Source organism: Castor canadensis, chromosome 15 (assembly GCF_047511655.1).
Source record: "Castor canadensis chromosome 15, mCasCan1.hap1v2, whole genome shotgun sequence".
NCBI lineage: Eukaryota > Metazoa > Chordata > Mammalia > Rodentia > Castoridae > Castor > Castor canadensis.
The window spans coordinates 75,993,901-76,011,897 of record NC_133400.1 but is presented as its reverse complement, the minus strand read 5'-3'; the positions used below and the strand labels follow the sequence as shown (position 1 = coordinate 76,011,897).

The 17,997-nt window shown below is 40.9% G+C and overlaps 1 protein-coding gene across 3 annotated transcripts in view; it reads right to left on the bottom strand.

Annotated features, from left to right (window-relative positions):
- The window catches only part of Nebl (nebulette), a 342,415-nt gene that overhangs the window by 188,977 nt on the left and 135,441 nt on the right, over positions 1 to 17,997 (bottom strand). For all 3 annotated transcript variants that reach the window (XM_074056553.1, XM_074056555.1, XM_074056556.1), the window contains exon 3: positions 12,305 to 12,389. The gene's annotated coding sequence lies outside the window, so the exon portion shown is untranslated. The remainder of the gene's footprint in view (positions 1 to 12,304; positions 12,390 to 17,997) is intronic.

Here is a 17,997-nt window from a genome sequence, read left to right as displayed (position 1 = left end):
AGGGCTGGGTTGGCTTCCTTCCAAAGAAGGGGGAAACAAGCCAGTGGAGAACAAGAGCGAAAGCCAAGCAAGGCACTGCAAAAAAAAAAAAAAAATAGAAGTGTTTACAGAATTTGAGACTTGCTCTTGAGATGCCCATAAACACGTCTAAGTCAGGGGGCCAGTTGCTCTTCCTCTCACGACTGCTGGCTTCTCTCCACACTCACAGCCCCATAGCAGGCCCTGCTGGGCAAGGGAGCACTCAGAAGATGTAGATTAAACCAATAAATAATTGAGGCAGCTTTACACAGAATCAATTACAGGAAATGTGGGTGGGCCCCTAAATGAGAGCTCTTTGCTGGGAAAGGTCTGAAATGGAGAAGGCCATGGTTTTTCTCCATTTGTAGATAATGCCAAGACAGAATTAAATAGGCAACAGTCCACCTCCAAGGAAAGTGGATTCTTCATTCTTTTGTAAGATTCTGACTTTCATGAAACTACTTTCCATTCTTTCTCCTTCATTTCACACATTATCACCTTATCTTCAAATGGTATATTACAACCTTGACAATTGCTTTGCGTGGTTGCCAAGTAACAATCATTACATTAATATGATCGTTAGTTTCTAGTTTAAAATCTAGAACAAATGGCAAAGATGAAAATGGACACTGAGAAAAACACTAAGTCAGGCATGATAGTACAAAAGCACTCAGGAGGCAGAGGCAGGAGGATCACGCATTTGAGGCTAGCTTGAGCTATCTACTGAGTTCAAGGTCAGCCTGAGCTACATAGCAAGACCCTGGATCAAAACACCCACATTGGGGATGTAACACAGTGGTAGACAACTTGCCTAGCATGTGCAAGATCCTGGGTTCTGACCCCAGCACACAAAAAAATTAATAAGAAACTGCACAAAGCGTAAGCCCCATCAAAACAGGCAGAGACTCATTAACTTTATGCCTGTAAAATGGGTATCTGTCCTCTGCTTTTTTGACATAGTTCTCATTGCAATACTTCCAGAAACGATATTATTTCTGCTATATTTTTTTCTTTTTAGCTATGCATGGAAGAACTAAAAGACACAGGAAGCACAAAGTACAGTCACTTGATGGGGAGCTTGGATTGCAACAGTGCAGCTCTTTCAGCATCCAGCGGTAAATGAAATTAGCCATTGATAACAAGAGAGGAAAGACACCCGTATTTTCTCGGTCTTTCAGATTTCTGAACTACCTTTCCAAGTTAGCTTTACGTTACATATTACATCTGTGTATGTATTGCAGATATACATATGTGTATATATATATGCATGTTATATACAGTAGATATATATTATATTCATAGCTACATATATGTGTTTTTTGACACACACACACACATATGCACTTAAGATATTAAGCTAGCCCCAGTGGCCCACGCCTATAATTCTAGCTACTTAGCTGGCTGAGATGATGAGGATCTTGGCTCTAGGTCTCGTTTTCGAGACCCCATCTCAATGGAAAAAAGATGGGTATGGTGGTGTGTGACTGTCATTCCAGCTACAGTGGGAAGCTTAAAATAGGAGGATTGTGGTCCAGACCAGCCTGGGCAAAATGTGAGGCCCTATCCCCAAAATAACCAGAGCAAAAAGAGCTTGGAGGTATGGCTCAAGCAGTCAAGTACTTATCTAGCGAGCATGAAGATCTGAGTTCAAAACCCCAGGACTGCCCCCCCACCAAAAAAAAAAAAAAGAGAGAAGACTAAGTTCTATTCCTGTAGAGAATAAAATGTTCTGGAATAAAAAGTTTCAGAGCCTTGGAAATTACCCATTTCTTCCATCTAAGCAAATACTAACTGACCTGGCTTACACTTCTGAAATCAGATGGATAGGGCGTGTCAGGTGCTTTAGCTGCACATGGAAATTACTCAGTTCTAAGGAGACCTTGTAAAGAATATGGTCTCTGTCTGAAAGCAGACATGTATTTAAGATGTATTTTCATTTTAATGGTTTATAAGCATTGCAGCTATTCTAGAGTAATTTTTTTAATCTGCATTAGATCATTTAATTAAAAATAGGATAGGATTCATGGCTTTACTATTCTTTATTTCTTTGGTTTAAGTAAAGAACTTGAAACTTAGTATCTTTAGCTACTCAGAATCTAAAAGTACTATGTGCTCAGGAAGCTAACTCTGTAACCAAAGGTGCTTTACAGACTCCCTTAGATGTTAATCACAGATCAGATTCCCTTTTGATAAAAACAATCCCACATAAGTAGATACTCAGAGAGACAAGCAAAAGAGGCCCAGTCTGCTCAACTAGTTAGGATCAAATTTGTGTCACCTTTATTTCTGACTTACCAGCATCCTGACCCTTTGCCACAGATAAGAGGGATGGGGGAGGGCAGAAAAGGAGGAAGGAAAAGGAGGAAGGGAAGGGCAGAATTCTAATTGTTCTCTTCAAACATTTTATAATGAGAGAAACTCTAATTAAAAGGTACAACCACTATTTTTGGAAGTCCCAGTAGAGATTTTTATCTCAAACTACAAAACAATTATTTCCCCAATGGAAGATTTTTGGATTTTCTTTGGTGTTTTGTTTTGTTTTTTTTTTTAAAGAATCAAGCCAATGTAGTCATCTCTCCCCACAGAATTTCTTGAGCCAGTTTTCATCCTCACAAGGCCCTTGTAGAATTCCAGTTGGAAAGTCTTTCTGAAATCAATGGAAGCTATAAACAAAGTTCTAAGGAAAAGTGAAATGATAACTAGGTCAGATAATTCCTGATAAAATAAATAACTTGTCAGACATGGTGGTCATGCCTGTAATTCCAGATACTTGGGAGGCAGAGGTAGGAGGATTGTGGTCAGGGGCCAGCCCAGCAAAAGCACAAGACCCTGTCAGAAAAACAAACTAAAAGCAAAAGGACTTAGTTATAGCTCAGTGGTGGCTCTGAGTTCAATTCCCAGTACCTCGAACAATTAACAATAATAATAGTCATCATTGCGCGTGCGCGTGCACACACACACACACACACACACACACACACACACGTACGTACTTAGGAAACGTCCAGGTACAATAGGCCTGGTGAGTACCACTGGCTGTCCTTAGATACTCCCCAAAGGCCTTTTCTGATCCAGTATTGTTCATCAAATGTGCTTTTGTTGCCTGGTGCCCACAAGTCAGTGGTTTCAGAGCAGCATCCTTCATTCCCAGAATGTATTATTAGGAAATTGAGAGGATTTCCTGGAAATGCCCCAGCAAGCATTCTCAGCACCTCAGACAAGGTGCACTGGACCTTCCAGGACCTTCCTTTGCCTTCCATGCCATGAAAGAGTCTAAGATACTGGACAGGCAACTCATGTCCCACACTGTTCCCCTTGCTATGAAGGCCCCACATTTAACATTGAAGAGGGTGGAAGTGATCATCTCTGCCTTTGGCTTTTTCCTCCACCTGTCTAATACACCTCTTCCATCTTCTCTCTCTGCACCTTCAACCAGCAAAGAAAGGACAGGTCATTTCAGTCGTTGATTAATTAATCAGTCACCTATTAATAAATTAATCTCTTAATTAATTCAGGGTATTAAGAACTACTCAGGCCCCCTCATGACCTACTAAGTTATTGATCACTTTCTCTGTGAAGATAGGCAAAGAGAGGTGCTGGACTGACATCCACAGTTTTGTTCTCCAACTATAGCTTGGGTCCTCTGATTCAACTCAAGTGTGGGCCTCTAGATTGCTTCTAGAAAGTAAAAGTGGGTGATAAAGAATAATAAATAATAGCACTATAGAGAGAAGAAACTAACATTTCTTTTAATGCGCTGGGGATTGAACCCAGGACTTCCAGGGATGGTAACACACACTCTACCACTGAGCTAAACCCCCAACCCTATAGAGTCCAACTGTCCAAGTTCAAAAGCTATCACAAAATCAAAGTCGTTCAGTATTATAAAAATAAACACTCAGAAAGAAGAATGCATTAAGGGGGTAAACTAAAACAGCTAAGACATTTTCCAAAGTACAATATGTGTAGTTATTCTGGTATCACCACATAGAAAATTCAAAAAATATCTACCGAGGCATTCAAAGAGTTGTATACCAGGTCATAAGTGACTTTGAATGTAGATTATGAAAGGTAAATGACTGAGATAAGAGATAAAATTCAGTGTGTGCTACATTAAAAGTTTTATGTAAAATTTTAGAAATGCATTTTAACCTACACCACTTTGGTTTTCAAAGTGCTTGTAATGTCTCATATTTTTATCACTCACTTGGGTAGTAATGGGGCAGATGCTGTGTTACTGCAGTGATTAATAGTGTTTCGTTCATAAAAACAAGCACCCTGCACCAAGAAATGTGTGACCTAAGGGGAGGAACACCCTGGGCTAGCAAATGCAGACTGAATAAGAGCTCAGTTGTCCTCAGGGAACAGGACAGTCTTCTTCTGTCCTGTGTTGTTTTGTTAAAATGTATTGTACAAAAATTAGACATGTCCTCCAAAATGAAACTGATTTACTGGTTAATTTTTCCAATCATGACCTTCAGCCAATATCTGAGACCAGTCTGGGGAGTAAGCTTTTAGGGGAATGGCCAAATGAAATGGCAGATCTAACTATTATTATTTTGGTAGAAATGAACAGTGGTTCCTCTTCTTCAAGTTCTTTTATTAGTGTCTTGAGATATTATACAGAACATTTTTGTACTACAATCAGACATCATTAAAACAGGAAGGAATTTTTGGGATCACCTAGCACAACCCATCACTTTAAACCATAAAAAAGGTCACTGGTGCTCAAAGTCACACTTAGAGGGAGAGGCAGGGTGAGAACCAGATCTCCTGATGACTGGCCTAATGCTATCTTTGACCAAATAAACTCAGTGAGTACAACATGTTAGCATGTATTGAGATACAAAAGAAAATAAAGCTCCTATATTTCTTATGGCTGCTCTGCTATTCCTCACAAGCTCCTACCACACGGAGATAGGAAAACTAAATATAGTTTATCCATTACACTGAGTCCATTCAAATGATGGATTGATTTAACAACCAATTTAGGTCAATTCTGATTTTCTCTTGTTTTCCAGGTCCTCTATGACACTAGAGTCATAGGTGTCATATGTGTGAGGAGTGAGGGCTCTGGTGTGAGGAGTAAGGGCTCTGGTGACCCTGTAGGGAAGTCTTGGATCCATACCCACATTCCCTCATTCTCTCCTCTGACTTCTTTGGCCTCAAATGGTGACTGTCCTCTTGGTTTCTGGACACCGTGTTGGAATTTGATGCTGAAGACTGTGACTGGTGACCTCATGCAATGTTCTCTGTTGGCTCAGGAAGAGCCTAGGTATATTCTCTACAGATTCTGCCCCCTCCTTCCCTCTATCCAAGGTCTAACCACTACCCACTGTGTCCACAACCCTTGGCTACCGGACACCTTGTTCCTACAGTGACAATACCCTGGGAGCTCCCCAGTGCACCTCCTCAGCTTCCCTCTACAAGTCACCCTGGAACTTCTGTCCCCTTCTCATGCCACAGAGTAGATAGCAAAAACCACAAGTCAGGTTCTCGACCTGCCCACCATGGTGCAAAGGCCTCAAGCCTGTTGTTGAGATGGGAGGGGGTTGAGAGTGTATCTTGTGGAGAGGTCCTCTCTGCTTTTGGCTTTTTCCTCCTCCCCCTATCTAATATCCCTCCCCACCTGCTCTGAGACTTCAGGCAGGAGAGGAAAGAAAGGACATGCTTCAGTCGCTGATCTTTCTGGCTTTGTCCTGGCCAGAAAGAGGGGAGGGGTCCTTCACAGGGGACCATCTTCACCTTCCCAAAGTGCCATTCTCTCTGCTACTTTCTCTGGGGCCATAAGTGTGAAGTGATAAGACAGACCATGTCTTAGGGGAGAGAAAGAAGAAAACCAGATTGATTTAGCATTTTTAAAAAAATATTGTCCTCGTCACAAACATCATATCCATGCCCCAAAACAATGAGTAGGGTATATGACTGCCCCTCAGTACTCATGGGGGATTGGCTCCAGATATCAAAATCTGTGGATGTCAAGGGCTTTAGCAGAACAGTGCCATGTTGGCGTGTAACTATACACATCCTCCTTTACATTTTAAATCATCTCTAGATCACTTATAATACCCAAATACAATGTAGATGCCACACAAACAGTTGTTACACTGCATTACTTAAGGAATCATGACAAAAGAGGAAAGTCTGTACAGACGCAGTTTTCTTTTTCAAGTATTCTATTCACAGGAGGTTGAATCCATGGGTGCAGAATACACAGATACAGGGGGCAAACTGCATATTCAAATCCCCAATTTCAGGGTCCATTATCTGATACTGGCCCACCTAATAGTGGCAAATAGCCTGCAGCCTGCCCATCCAACGTGCAACACCCCCACCCCCACCATGAGTTACAGGAGTGGTGGAAAGGGAGGCAGAGCGAGCTGGGAGGGCATCAAAGTCCCAGCAGTGTGGGGACTCTGGAAACAGAAGGAAGGTAAAGACAATACCAGGCCCCTGTGATTAAAAGTTGCAAAACCCAGTCAAAACACCACACATCAAAACATCTTGGTTATCTTTCCTGTCTTGCTATTGACTTTTATGTCTCTTACTTCATTTTATCCAGGAGTAAAATAGACAAAAATCTGGCTTATGAGAAATGGTAGTGCTTAGAGAGACCTCAAGGATTAGCGTTAACATCTGCTTAGCATGCCATGTTCCCCGAAAGAAATGTGCCATGTTGGGTGAGTTAGGATTTCTCCTTTGAAGTTCTTATTCATATTTATCTCTGCCTAGATGTGAAATATAATCTCTCATCATTTCATTGCCTCAAAACCTTGAAGAAAAACATGTTGAAGCTTCTCCCCATGAACTTTTACCTCTGCATACACGAGGACACCAGCACTGAGCAAACAAGGAGCATCACACAGGATGGCAATGTGGCACCAAATGGTGGAAAATCAAGAAACGCAATGTGCAAAGAAGTCTGAAATAGTCCCACGAGCCAAAGTCACGTCCATAGGCAAGTGTAAAGAAGCTTCTTGGTCAAGACCCACGGACCACAGAACTAGCAAGGCTGCTCATGTTTAGAAGTCTGAAGTAGTCCTGTGAGCTAAGGAGACAGTAAGGGTGTGATGAGGAATTGGAAGGAAATTGATCTGCATTTGGAAATGGGGTGCACAGCTGGGACGCAGCAGAGCAATGTGAGCTCCACAATGTATCAACCTGCAGAGAGGCACCAGGCCTCCAACTCCCTGAAAGCTGAAACTCCTTAAAACAAATGAAATACACTCAGCTCTCTCTGCAGGTCTTGTTGCAATCGCTATGTTACCTTTCTCCTGCCCTCATTTCCTCTGCCCTCTCCCTACTGCCAGGCTGGGGATCAAAACAAGGACCTTACTCATGCCAGACAAGTGCTCTACCACCGAGTTACATCCCCAGCCCCTCAGTGGATGCCTTTCAAAATGCAACTGCCACCAGAGACCTTGCTTTAGGTAATTATTTAATGCTTCACTAGGTGGCTAGATGACAGAGAATTGAGAAAGAAACCCTCTGGCAATGGAACACAGAATGAGAAGGTAGAGAAAGGCGCCAAGGGCAAGCTAGAAAAGGCAAGCATGCCACAGCACAACCTTTTTGAACCTCAGAGGCTAATATCAAACACGTGTCTCCATTCCTCCCAGGAAGATGTTTAGCTACTATGATCACTATAAAAAATCATGTTACCATCTCACCCTTACTACTAGCATAGATCAGATTCCCTGGGAACTATGTTTTTATGCCTCCTCAGAAACTTGGAAAGTTAAACAGAATCAACACAGATCGCAAACTGACAACTCAAAGGTTGCAAATGATTTTTATCCTTTCCTAATCACTTCAAACCTTCATCTTATTAGCACTCATAAATTACACACACTCCATTTAAGAACACAGTGATTATGACTTACGGATGATTGCAAATGGCTAAGTCAATCATATAAACAGCTAAGTGGGAATGTGGCTAACATTTTGTTCTTGTCTTAAATAATGTTTTTTAAAAACTGTGCTCTACAGGGGCTCAGGGTTTCTGAAGTCCCTGGGAGTGGGAGGATGAGAAAGAGAGGGGGAACATAAAGAAAGCAGGGGTTCCCACCCTCCCCCCTCAGCTGCACAGATCCACTTTGTTCTCTTTTCTGGGAGGGGGAGCATTCCACTTGAAGAACTATTTCAATAGTTTGAAGAAGTCTGCAGACTCCTGATCCAAAGTACTCATAACATATGAGCCCTCTCTTTCAAGAAAAGTATGTGCCATATAGCCTGGATAAAGGAATACTTTCTACAATAACAAGCTAAGGAAATTTCTTCCATAGAGAAATTTAGCCTGGCTTGTTTTTAAAGTTAAAGGATTCCTCAATTTACAAAGAGTTGATTTTGTAAATTAGAGCTTTGAAAATCAGGACTCACTTTCCTGCAAATATATATATTTTTTTTTCCCCCCCTTGGGATGCTGATCCCAAGACAAGCAATAAAAGCCTGATACCACAGGTGAACCGTAATGTCATTAATTTGACTAGAAGTTTCACTTTTGCTCTCTGTTGAATGGGCAGGCCGGTGGGGGCTCATAAGCACCATTGATGTTATTTCTTTGAAGCAGTTTGCTCTGTGATGTCTGATAAAAAGGGATCTAGTGATGATAAAAGGGCTTTCCCTCCTTCTCGCTCTTGAAGGCCAAGTTCCAGGACAGTCCACATCCACCACAGTCAGTGGCTGGCCAAATAGATGTCCACAGATGTTTGCAAGTTGGATAACACCTGTGAGCCAGCCTAGCACAAGTTCTACAAAGCTAACTCCTGGTGTGCTTGTTTATTCTTCAGTATTTGATATCATTTTATGATGATAACCCAACATCTATAGATTCTATAAAAGCTTGAGAGGATTGAGTACATGGTAAAAATACCAGAAGTGTTTATAACCTTCTGAAAAAGAGGTGGGGGTGAAGGGCGGAGGAGATAAAGGAAAGGAAGAGGTAATGACATGTAGCTATAAATAACTTCCTAAGTTGGACTGGAAATTAATTTTTGTTTTTGTCTTCATTTTTCTCATCTGTTAAGCTAATGAACTGAAAGAAAAGAAAACTAGTTTTAACCAAACAATTCTAAAAGATTTGAGCATTTGAAGACTTGGAGCTATGAACCTAGTTGATTCATGTAGCATTATAAATTGCCAAAACAAGCATATAAGATATTAGTATTCACTTTTCAACCCAAACTAGTGATCTGTGTAGAACTCCAGATATCAAAACTTGAGGGATTTTGATTCTTTTGCAGAATCAAAACAGCCTAAAACTAGGCTGCGTATTGCCATTAGTGAGATGTTTCTCCTTGTTTTTGCAAAAATGGAAATACTCTTATGGAAGTGTAATCTCTCACGCAGAAGAAATAATACTAGCAACCTAACTCTATTTCCTACTTTTATGTATATGCACCATCCCTGGCATTGCAATAATTTGCTTATGGATCTTTTGTAGACTTTTTCTGAGCAACAGGACCTGGGTACTGTTGACAATGGGAACTCACAAATCAGGTTCAATTCCAAGTTTGACGCCTTACCAACTAAGCCTGCAACACCAAGTTTTTTTGTTTTTTTTTTTTCTTCTTCTTCTTCTTCTTCTTTTTTAATCGTTGTGCTGGGTGAGGGTACATTGTAGCATTCACAAAGGTTCTTACAAAGTATCAAATATATCATACTTGCATTCACCCCCTCCACTGCTCCCTTTCACCCCCCTTCCCCAGTTCCTAGAACAGTTTCAACAGGTATCTTTTTTCACATTTACATACATATGTATACATTATTGTATACATTATTTGCACCATATTCATCCTCCTATCCCTTTCCCTGCCACCTTCCCCCTGGCCAGAATCTGTTCCTCCATAAGAGCAAGTTATTTAGAGTCTCTTAAAGTTGAATGTTTCATCTAAATAGGGATAGTAACAAATATCTATCTCACAGGGTTGTTTGAGAGTTAATGAATAGAAGATGTAAAGCATGTGTCTGGAATACAGTGATGTTGCTGACGATGGTGATGATGTCTTTATAGCCCCGTGCCCCATATAATTTCTTGCCCAAAGCATTAATCAATTCATACTTCACAAACTCAGTAGAATTTCACCACATTGCCTACCTGATGAAGTCCTCCATTTTCTTTGTAGAGAAGAGTACATCTGGGCAAAATCTTAAAGAGAATCTGGTGCTGACAACTGACCACTGCTTGGTGATCCCATAGTGCTCTGCTCCAAACTCTTTGAGCTCTTATCCTATGAGAATACCATCATCTGAATAGCTGCTTCCTCTTGCAGCTTGCTACATGAGGAAAATGAAGCCAGCCTTTAATACAACAGTGACCTATTTTCTTTGCATTTCCAAAGCCAAGTGTATGACAGGAAGCCAATTAACACTGGCTCCTTTGCTGGGCTGAAGGCACCTCTGCCACTCACTCAGCTCAAAGGGACAGAGTCAGTGTTTATATCAGAATCTATCTTGACCTCAAAGGCTCTACTCAAATCCCACCTCTAGCAAGAAGCACTTCCAGCCCAGCCCACACAGATCTTTCCTCTCTGAGGCTGAATTGTCTATTAAACTTAGTCATTTGCATGTGTGTTCCTCTATCCTCACAGCACTGTAGGCTCAGTGAAGGGAGGTTTAACTAATTAGAAATTATTTTATATAGTACCAGGGTGTGTAGAAAGCAAGAAACAAGCACTTGATTGTTTGACTTTGGTTTTTTGTTTTTGTTTTTTTTTTTGTTTTTTTACAGTACTAAGGTTTGAACTCAGGGCCTTGCACTTGGTAGGTAACTGCTCTTCCACTTGAGCCACACCTCCAGGCCTAATTGCTTGACTTAATTCTGGTTTTCAATATGATTGGAGTACTTCTCCATAATTATCTGATTAACACTAACTTGATGAAAAGAAAGGCAGATTGGATCTGCACAGATGAGCCATGCCCTCTGACCCTAGTGGTGTGAATGTCCTTGTTGGCCTCCATAATGGTGTCTCTCTTTGACTTTGACCAGCACACAATTTTGGAACTAATGGCTTCATACACACACACACATACACACACACACAGCATTTTACACAAACCAAGCATTAGCTCCCAACCAAGTCTTCATGGTGATAACCAATAGTTAATTCTACTTTGAGTTCCAGTTCCTATAATTAAGTGAGCTAAGAAGAGCTGCTAGTTGCACAGAGAAGCAGGGAGCCATCATCTCCCATGAATGGATGAACCACTGAGGAAATAATTGCATCCTGAGCAACTGAAAGTTAATGACTTTCATGAAGAAGGAACTCCATCCAGACTGATATGTCTAAAGATTATTAGCTAGACCCCCCTTCCCTTCACAAAGTCTACTCTTGCCTTTTTTATGCCAGGAATTTTTAGGAACCATCATCATCATAAGCCTTCTCAAAGATTTTTTAATTTTCCAAAATGCTTCCTACCTACCTACCTCATTTGATATTTCCAGTCACCTCAAGACAGTAGACAAGACAGAGTGTCTCCTTTATAGAAGCAAAAGAATCAGGATAGCTGGCCCAAGGTCACAATTAATGGACAGCTGAAAGGGGCCCACAGCCCTCCCTCCTCCCTCTTGGTATGGTTTTACTACTCCAATGACCAGTGAGTTGCAATGGAGCTATCCTGCATCTTCCAATCACATGCCAGGCAAGGGAACTTCTTTGAGAGGGCATCCTGTGTTTTGTAATGAGACTGGATATCCCTGTAGAAAATCTTGCATTCAAATCCCTAGTCATAGCCGGTGTGCTTCACCATATTGAAGGCAAGTTGGCATCCAAAATGGTTGACTGAGAGCCAATTGTGGTGTTCTAATCTTTGTTCATGCTGTCACTGTGACATATGAAAAAAATATGAATGAAGTGACAGGATGAAAACAGAGCTCGAAGCTGGTGTGAGATGCACACAGACAGGGTGTTAGCCTCACATGCAATGCAACTGGGTCAAGCTAACACCTTGTGTTTCCCATACATATGTGGTGTGGAAAAGCTATTTGTAAAATATTTTTAAATATTTAGGACCAAATAAATCAATATTGTTGAAAAACATCTACCCTGACCAGGGCTCATTTACTTGTGCTAGTCCCATGTGAATAACAGAATCAAGAATATCAGGATGATCCAAGATTAGGAACAATACAGATGTTCAATACCTTCACCCAGAATGTCCTAACAGGCCTGCTGTCAGTCTCCATGCTGGCTGGTAATCGCAATGACTAATGACAAAAATCTCAGAAGAGTGGCCTTGTGAAAAATCTTTAGTATCATCATAATAAAATAGGCCTTCTAGAAATTACCTGGCTCTGCAATTCACTTTGCTGCTTCAGACGAAGATTTTCAGGTGTATCTGCCACTGTTGTGAAGGACTGCTTGGGGTAGTGTCTGTGGAGAAATTTTTTAAAGAATATAATTAAAATATTGTGCTACAAAACAATGCTTTATAAACCAATTGTCTCATCCTTCACTTCTGTCACAACGGAAAAGAGGTTGGTCCCTTTGACTAAGGTCACTTCTCTGTTTTTCTTCTGGATCCCAGCCCATTCTCATGACTGTCTGTCACTCGGTTTTCCCCACTCTCTCCCCAAACTTCAATATGTCTTCTCTGTTCTGTTAGCTACTTCCAGCCAGCACTGGCGCATATTCAAGGTTCTCCCTGTTTTTACTATCCCTCCTTCACCCCACCCACCAGTCCAGCATGTGTAGCACCTTTCTATCCTTCAGTCACACCTCCTCACTATCCTCCTTCATCTACTTCTCTGCCTGGCTTCAAGCTTGTTTCTAGAAGTTTCTCTCACCAAAGTCATAATGACTTTCTGTGCACACATCTAACAAGCATCTTTTAGTCCTCCTCTTGTTTGACCTTCCCTCCATCTTGAAATGCCCTCTTTCTCAGTCCTGGCTTGGCTTCTCCCTCAAGTTCTTCCTTTTCAGTTATTTATGGGCCCTCTTTGTCTGCTCACCCCACATGAAAGGTCCTAACACAGGCTATCTTCTCTTCTCAGTCTATATAATCACTGGGGGATGCTTACTCATGCCTGCAATATCATTTATACACCGATTTCTTACAAATCTGAGTTTTAGATTCAATGACATTTCCCTGTGTGTCATACCATATCCACCACAAATTCAATCCATCTGAAATTCAGCTATTCATCACCCTAAAACAAATTCCTCCACCTGTGTTCTCTTGTTTACTTAAAAGTACCCAGATGACCAGGTCAGAGTGATCTTGACCCCTCATATGTCAATGGATCAATCACCAACACTATCTGCTAAATAGATCTCAGATACATTTAGCATCTTTTAAAATTCTAGGCCACAATTATCCTTTAAGTAACTACAACACTTACTGGCCTTGCTATTCCTATCCGAATACCAAAGAAGATGTTCCAAAATGCAGATCTTGTCACACTACTCTGAGTAAAACCTTCCAATGTATTTCTACTGATCTTAGGATAAAGTCTAGCTTCCTGTCTTCCAAGGCCCCTGTGCCCAGTACAGAGGCCTCATTCGTGCTCCACACACTGGCCGTGGGGAGCACTTTGGTCACTGCTGTTTGCCTTTCACCTTTCCATTTCTCCTTGCCTGGAACCCCCATTCATCTTCCCACCCCGCTTTCCTGGGCAGCTGTGCTTACTTTCAGGTCTCATTCTAGATGTCAACTTCTCCAGGAAGTTTTCCTGGCCTCCCAAGTTTGAGTAGGATTAGACCCCAAATGCACTTTCCTTCTCTGTTCTAAAGCTTAGCATAGAGAAATCAAGATAGCAAATAGCTGAGGGACCCTGGAACAGTGACCTGCATGATTTCAAACAATTACTCCAGATTTTTGTGGCAGCAAGGATCAGGTAATGCTTTTTCTACCAACCAAGATACTGCCAACACAGACAGGGCACATCATATTCATTGACCAACACTTAAATGAACTTTTTAAAGCCCATAACAGCCCAGCACAGGGTCAGGCAGCTGCTGCTGGCCCGCCTGTCTGTTCACCAGCTGGGAACAGCTGGAAGGGTCAGAATGTCTCACCCAATCTGCTGGGCTTTTTTTTTTTCTTTTCTTTTTTCTTTTCTTTTTCTCTCTTTCTTAATTCCATCCTGCTTGGGTTGGTAAAGCTAAAACACAACATAGAAAATGGCACATTATGTGCAGACACAGACCCTCCAACCACTACCTACCTGTGCAGATCTCTCTCCACCTTAGTGTGTCTGCAACCTCGCCAACAATAACATGATGCAGAAAACCACAGAAAGAGAGCTGCTGCAAGAATCTGGGAAGACCAGGACCCGCCAAACACAAGCAGACACAACACCTCTATCTGCTCTGCCCTGTAGCTGATCTGTTTTCAGCCAAGTGAATCTGCTAACCCACCAGGTGAGTGCAACACACTGTCTTGGAGGGATCCACATTTTGTAGCACAGATGGGGAGCTGATTGCACCCCTTCTGGACAAAACTGGTGGCCAAATACATGTAGGGAATATTTCCCCTCTGCCTGAGGGAGAGGGGCAGAACATGGAGCTGAAAAAGCCTATACAGGAGTGGGGTGACTCAGCAGCCCCTGGTGGGGAAAGCCAGGCACTTCACTGCCTTGGAGAAACTGGGAGCAGGCTGAAACTGACAGTCTCACCAAGAGAAAAGCTTATCTCTACAGGCTTGCCCTGTGGGTGCAAGGGGTTGGTGACTGCTCATTTACCAACCCATCACAGGACCACTCCTGAGAACCCGCCTGCTCCAGAAGCCCACTCCACTAAGGAAGCCCAGGCTCAAACACCCAGAGCTGAGTCCCCCCAGAGCTGTCCAAAAGGGAAGAGCAACACTCATTGCCACTCAACCCAACATGCCAATCAGTCAAAGGGACAGTCTTAGCCAAAGCCTCTATAAAAAAATAAAAGCATCACCACCTCAACCTGAAATCAGAAGATATATATATATATATATTTATCTATATCTAGATATAGATATAGATAAATATATATATATCTTTTTTTACTTTACTTTTTTGTATATATTTTTTAATTTTAACTTTCATTTTCTTCATTTTTTCCATGTTACTGTTACCTAAATCCCTTCTCCATTCTGTCCTAACACTAACTCACTCAACCTTCTATATTGCCACTTTCCTTTCTCTACCACAATTTTTTCTTTTTCATCTCTTTCCATTTTCTTACCCTCCTCACGTTCTTCTCCGCCCACTACCTTGCCCTCCTCCAAATGCACCACCCACAGAACAGTCTATTATACAACTTTACATCCTACCCATCCTTCCCATCCCTCAGCAGTCCCCGACAATAGCACCCTCTTCCATGACTGCACTACACCTCAACACATACTAGGGACTAAGTACCCTAGAACCCCCATGCCTCTCCCCCACACCCAATCCCCCCTTTCTGCCCCTTCCTCCAGCACCAGCTTTTTCAATACTAAGTATCCACCTCTACCCAAATCCCCCCAATCTCCATGACTTGTAGATAATATCACCAAGGGGCTCACTACATATTCTGTAAATAACTGGTCCAGCATTGAATGAGTGAATTTGTTACTGATAATTTATACTGCCTAGTCAAGGAACAGAAATAGCACATCAACCTAACTAACAACTAAGCCAGTCATAGAACAGTAATTGACTCAAGGGGAAGATAACAGGTGATGAAAAGCCACACTTAGTCACACAACAACATAGGAGCATACCATGTCATAGAAGCATAGGGAGAAGAAGGAAGCCAGGAAATCCTATCCCCCCAAAAGACCAACAATACAATAGAAGATTTAGTGGGAAATGAAGAAAATGAATACCTAGTTCCTGACCCCAACAGAACAATGATAAATATCACCAATGAGCTCAATGATGCCCACAAAAAAAAATCTCTCAAGGAGAAAATTATGGATGAGAAACTCATGAGAAGCTACAAGACATGGTTAACCAGAAAGTACAAGATGCATTCAAGAAATATTAAGATACCACAAATAAAAAACTTGAGGAGACACAGAAACAACTAAATTAATTCAGACAGGACATCAGCAAACTCCAAAGTGAAACAAAGAAAACTATATAAAAAATATATATGAAATAAAGAAGACAATACAAGATATGAAAGAAGAATTTAACAAAGATATGGAAAACCTAAGAAAAAAGAATCAAACAGAAACCCTATAAATAAAAAGTTCCTTAAATCAAATAAAAATACAGGGGAAAGCCAGTCCAGCACACTAAAACAAGTGGAAGACAGAATCTCAGGACTTGAAGACAAAACAGATCTTAAAGAAAAAACAGCAGAACTCTTAGACAAAAGACTCAAATGCTGAGAAAGAAATACACAAGAACTCAGTAACACCATCAAAAGACCAAAGTTGCCAATCATGAGCATCAAAGGAAGAGAAGAGGTGCAAGCCAAAGAGATTCATAATATATTCAACAAAATAATAGCAGAAAACTTCCCAAATCTTGAGAAAGAGTTGTTCGTTCAGGTACAGGAAGCCTCCAGGACACCAGACAGGCTTGCCCAAGATAGAACCACCTGCAGCATATTATCATTAAAACAATAAGCACAGAAAACAGAAAAAGAATATTGAAGGCTGTAAGAGAGAAAAAACAAATAACATATAAAGGCAAACCCTCAAAATAACAGCAGACTTCTCAACAGAAACCCTAAAAGCAAGAAGAGCATGGAGTGATATATTTTGAGCACTGAAAGAAAACAATTTCAGTCCTAGGATACTCTACTCAGCAAAACTATCATTCAAAATTGATGGAGAAATAAATGTCTTCCATGATAAACAGAAACTAAAACAATGTATAACCACTAAGCCACCACTACAGAAGATTCTACAAGTAATTCTGCACACAGAAGATGAAAACAAACATAACCACAAAAGGACAGGAAGTATCAAACCACAGAAGAACAGAAAAGCACTCAGAGTGTAGCACTGAATCAGTGGCACACACCCAAATCCTTAAACAACAAAAACAACTAAATCACAGGAATCACCACATACCTCTAATACTAACACTGAATGTTAATGGACTCAACTCTCCCATCAAAAAACGCCATTTGGCAAACTGGATTACAAAGGAAGAGCTGACAATCTGTTGTCTACAAGAGAACCAGTTTATTGACAGAAACAAACACTATCTTAGGGTGAAAGGCTGGAAGACAATTTACAAAGCTAATGGCCCCTGAAAACAGGCAGGAGTAGCAATACTTATATCAAATAAAGTGGACTTCAAACTTAAGTTAGTCAAAAGAGACAAAGAAGGTTACTTCATACTAATAAAAGGAGCAATACATCAAGAGGAAGTGACAATTATCAACTTATATGCACTCAATGTCAGTGCACCCAACTTCATTAAACATACACTAAGGGACTTAAAACCACATATAGACCCCAACACGGTGGTAGTGAGACACTTTAATTCTCCTCTATCAACAATAGATAGGTCATCCAAACAAAAAATCAACAAAGAAATCCTAGAACTAAATGATATCATAGATCTAATGGAACTGACAGATGTCTATAGATGATTCCATCTTGCAACAGCACAATATACATTTTTCTCAGCAGCCCATGGAACTTTCTCCAAAACAGATCATATCTTAGGGCACAAAGCAAGTCTCATCAAATATAAGAACACTGAAAAAAATCCCCTGCATACTATCTGATCACAATGCAATAAAACTAGAACTCAACAACAAAAGCAGCAGCAGAAAATATACAAACAATTGGAGGCTGAACAACACATTGCTCAATGATCAGTGAGGCAAGAAGAAATAAGGGAGGAAATCAAAAATTTCCTGGAATTTAATGAAAATGAAAACACAACCTATCAGATCTATGGGATACAGCAGAGGCACTCCTAAGAGGAAAGTTTATAGCCATGAGTGTATATATTAAAAACATAGAAAGATCTCAAATAAACAACGTAACACAATATCTCAAACTCCTAGGAAAAACAAGAACAAGATAAACCCAAAACAAGTAAGAGAGAAATAATAA